The sequence below is a fragment of the Zeus faber genome (assembly GCF_960531495.2).
Source record: "Zeus faber genome assembly, chromosome: 7".
Classification (NCBI taxonomy): Eukaryota; Metazoa; Chordata; class Actinopteri; order Zeiformes; family Zeidae; genus Zeus; species Zeus faber.
The window spans coordinates 21,548,022-21,553,032 of NC_137203.1; positions in this window are offsets into that span (position 1 = coordinate 21,548,022).

Here is a 5,011-nt window from a genome sequence, read left to right on the forward strand (position 1 = left end):
AAATCTATTTTCTTTTGGTGGAAATTTTGTCAAAACTTAGTCTGTTGGTGGGATCTAATGTTGAGAGAGGAATAAGCCAGGAATCATAAACCGCCATAAACCAGCCGGGGCAGAGCCACAACGACAGACCTGGACATACAGGGGGGTTGTGGAGGGATCGCTGGTGTTTCCAGTCAAATTAAAACTTGATCAGATCAGGTCTGTTTGCATCTCCGCTCCCTTTTAAGTAATTCAGGAGACGATTCAATTAGCCTCGACTGGAAATCATGCGCCCTAACCGCCGTAACTACGAGGCCGCTCCCACGGGGAATGTAAAGAGGAATTTATATTCCGTTCTGCCTCCATCAATAAAGCAAAAGCTAATTTTAAACGCACAATGTTGAGTCCACACAAACATAATCATCACAGCCATCTATATTTAGATACTGGATTTAATTAGTACGATATTCCAATCGGAGAAGACAGCAATGCAAGCAATATTATCCTTGTGTGTGTGTGTGTTTGTGTGTGTGTGTGTGTGTGTGTGTGTGTGTGTGTGTGTGTGTGTGTGTGTGTGTGTGTGCGTGTGTGCGTGTATGCATGTGTGTGTGTGTGCGTGCCTACGTGCGTGCATGCGTGTGTGTGTGTTTATTGTGTGTGTGTGTGAAACAAACAACTCACATGTAGCCTACATACACATGTTTGCAGGAATTTACAGTAGATGTGCAAATTCCTGCAAACAGTCCCATACAGGAGATGATCCCAGTCGCCACAGTGCTGTTGAAATGATTGTAAGGAGTTACAAACAAGGACGAGTACCAAGCGTAAGTCTTTAAGACCCATTGTAAAACTTGGATCTGGTGCACACAAACGTGTGTGTGTGTGTGTGTGTGTGTGTGTGTGTGTGTGTGTGTGTGTGTGTGTGTGTGTGTGTGTGTGCGTGTGTTTGAAGTGATCTGAGCTGCCTTGTGGTGAAACAGGGAATGGGAGGACTCGGCTGTCCAGCCCCCGTGTGACGGGCTGAGAGGTGACAAGCTGCCACCTCATATGGTGTCGCGCCTGAGTCACTGAGCTCTGCTCTCCCTCAGTCTCCAGCCTGAGACCCATCCAGCGCCACTCCGCCCTGTCCCTCCACCTCTGGCTCTCCCCATCCGTCCCATCCTCTCTTCCCACAAACTCATTTGGACCATTAGGGCCAAGACAGGAGATGCCTCGTTCCGCTGGAGCCGCCCTGCACACACTGCGCTCCACACACACACACACACACACACACACACACACACACATACATACAATGTGGGGTTCTCGCTTTCATTTTCTGTCATCGTTTTTTCCCCACGCCATCGCTCCATTGCTCCATCTCACTGGCTTCTCATGGAGACAACCTGTCGGGGCTGGTCACTGACTGGGGCGTTGGCCGGGCGCACTGGTGTGGTGTTCAAAGGAGTGGGAGTCTGTCCGCCTGTCTCACTCGCTGACTGACTGGACAGCGTGTTATCTAGACGGCCTGGATTTGGACCTTTTAAGGCATTTCCCGATCCCATCCCCTCCCATCCATTCATCCACCCATCCAACTATCCGCCTAATCATCCATCCATTCATCTTCAACCCAACTATCTATCCTGCAGTCCATCTGTCAGTACGTTCATCCATCCATCCATCCACCCAACTATCAATCCATCCATTCTTTTACCAATTTTCCAGTCATTCATTCGTCTATCCAACATTTAATCTAAACATCCATCCAACCATCCATCTGTCCACCAATTCATCCACTCATCCATCCAGCCACCCATTATCCATCAGTTAATCCATCATCCACCAATTCAAGGGTAAGGGGACGCACAGCGGAGCGCATCGCTGCCACGCCATTCAGGGGTGCGGGAAAATGCCCAATATGCCAGATTACCAGTCCACCCCTGACCTATTCATCCATCCAGCCATCATCCACCATTTGACCAATTCATCCATCCATTCATCTATCTATCTATCCATCCACCAATACATCCATCATTCACAAATCCATCTGCCCGTCAGTCCGTCCATCCATTCACCCATCCATTCAGCTGTCCATCAGTTTATCCATCCATCCGTCCACCCCCCTCTCATCCATCCATCCACCCATCCATTCATCCTCTATCCATCCATCCATCCAGCCAACATCTATACATAGTTGTGCTAGTTATTTAGCTGTCCAGAATTTTGACATTGAAGAGGTTTCCCGATCCCCACTGATTCATCCATCCTTCCATCTAACCAACCACCCATGCATCCGCCCATGCATCCATCCATCTATACATTTTTGTGCTACACTATACAGTATTTTCAAATGCACAGCAAAGCAATGCAAATCATGTCCATTCCATCTCTAATCATACAGACATTTATTTGTGTATATGTATTTTTAACCGCCTTCTCGTCTTTTTGACCTTTCTTACACTTTTCTCAATCAGACTCGGTCGTTTTCCAATTTCTTCCGTCTTCTATCTCTTCGGGGAACCAGCGCATAATTCTGCGGGTGCTAACAAGAGAGCAGCCTCGATTGTTTGTTGCAGACGCTCACACAGGAAGACACGAGTTCCTCCAAATCCCACAGCAGAATACCCGAGGCAGTAGCAGCTACAAATAACCAGAAAACGCCAAATTAGTTGTGTCGATGTCGGTTACACCAAAGTAGTGATATAATTTCAACCCGAACAGCGAGGCCTCACAGTGAATAGTCTGGAAATCACTTCTTTGGATGGATTCACTCCCTATTCATTTACAAAGAGGTCCTGCCAAAGAATGCATACCCAGTTTCCATCAATAAAAAAACGTGAAAACATTTGGCCGTGTTTGAGGATGATGAGACTGTTGAATACCTGTGTCATTTTATTCTTTTATTTATCTTTTTTTTAATCTCAAAGCGGTTGAAATCTTTGATTGGTGTGTCGATGTGGCGATAACATGATGCGACAAGGTGATGGAGGAGAGATGGAAGGGTGGAGGGTGATGATGTTGGAGGGAGAGAGGAGAGGATGAGTGGAAGGATGGGGAGGGGGGATAAGACCATTACTACAGTGTTTGACATCACTGGGGATTCAGCCTCAGGGAGAATCTACTAATGGGGTTCTCTCTCCTTCCCTCTCTCGCTTCTCGTTCACACACACACACACACACACACACACACACACACACACACACACACACGCACACGCGCGCGCACACACACGCACACACACACAATTACAAGAACGACATGCACAGACATGAATATATGCATGTTGGAGACTTGCAACTGTGCACACATGTATGTGTATGCACGCACGCTATGATGAGCATGCTGGCCCCTACACACGCTCACAAACACACACACACACACACACACGCACACACACACACTGAGCGATGGTGGTAATATTTTGAGGCCACTGTAGTCAAGGCTGAAAAGATAAAGATTGAGGGGCGAATTCAGAAAAGGATTGCGCAGCTTTTGCGGCCGCGAAACAGGCACAAATAACAGAAAAAGCGAGCGTCTAATTCACAAAGCACCCGCAAACAGTGAAATGCACCACTAACTGTACTGCCACGGAAATAGCATCTCGTATTTAAATGAGGTATTATTCGTATATTTGATGCAAAATTGGCCCCTTTCTCGGCAAATGGGCCTCATTGCAGAAAACATCCAGTACACAAACACCATCACTTATAGCCAGGCAAAGTTCGAGTTAAATTATTATGGTCTGCAGAGAGCTCAAGGTAACTGCGCAGAGACCAAAAATAAATTTAAAAAAGGCTCTGCTGCGTAATCGTCCTCAGTGAGCTGGTGCAACTGAAGCACATTTATAAGGTGTGTCCCGCACAGAATTTCCAGTGATCTTTAAATCATATTTTGACATTATTATCATAATTATTATTACTCTCACGGCTTCCGAACATAGCGGAACGAGCAGTCCGTGGTGGTTTTCGAAACGCCCTCCAAAAGCAACTTGTTGGCACTTTGAATATTTTATTGTACAAAAAAATGGTTTACAAACGTTGACAAAACCAGTCATACCCACAGCCTCCATCTGACACTGCTACTGCAGTAGCCTAAAGCCTCAGGACCCCGGACAGCTCCACTCAAACCCTGTTTTTTATTGGAGAATGAAAAGAAAGAAAAAAAAGAATTAAAGATTAGGTTATTATATATGGAATGGTGTTAGGGCTACTCAAAATAATACCCCTGTGTTTCGTGAATAAACTCAGAATTCCGATGCGGGGGGAGGCCCCGCAGCGATGGGAGAGGAGGGCGCCGCTCTCCTCACACACTCCTTATTACGCATTTGGGCTTTCCCCGTTCCCCCTTCTCCAAACAAAAAAAACCTGTGCGTCTGGTGCCGCGTTTGCAGAGCCATTGACACCCATTTTTCCATGGAACCATGGAGAATTGCACTCAGCAGCAAAACTTTCAGTGCGTGTTTGTGCTGTCATGTCATCAGTACATTATCTTTTGTGAATCGGACGCTGAAACGGCGCAGATAGCGGGCGCAATTGATGCGCAATTCATGGTGCTATTAGGGGCTGCAATCCATTACTTTGTGAATTCGCCCCTAAGGCTTTTAGGAAGCTAAGAAAGAAAAAACAACATTTGGGAGATGCAGCTTAGCTGATTCTGACTCCCAAAACGGCCCGTTCTGCCCTCGCCTACAATGGATTACGAAGGAATTGGACTGAACGATTGTGCATCTTTAAAACTATTTGTTTCCTTCCAATCTCTCCCGTGAATGCGACTGAAGGAAAAGCCATGTTCGAATGTTTTCAGGTTAAACCCAAGTTTTAATGTATGGGATGTGGGATAAATCAGCTAAGCAGGCCTTACATTTGAAAAGAACAAAAGAGTATCCCTCTGCCAGAACTTGTCAACTTGACATTTTAATATCAGAATCTGAATGAGAATCTATCTAATCCATCTAAATTTGTTTGGCCAAGTGGATTTTCATATTCAAAGAATTTGTCTTGGTATAAGTTGCTGCATGGTTGTAGAGACAGACAAGAGGTGAATAAACAAAAT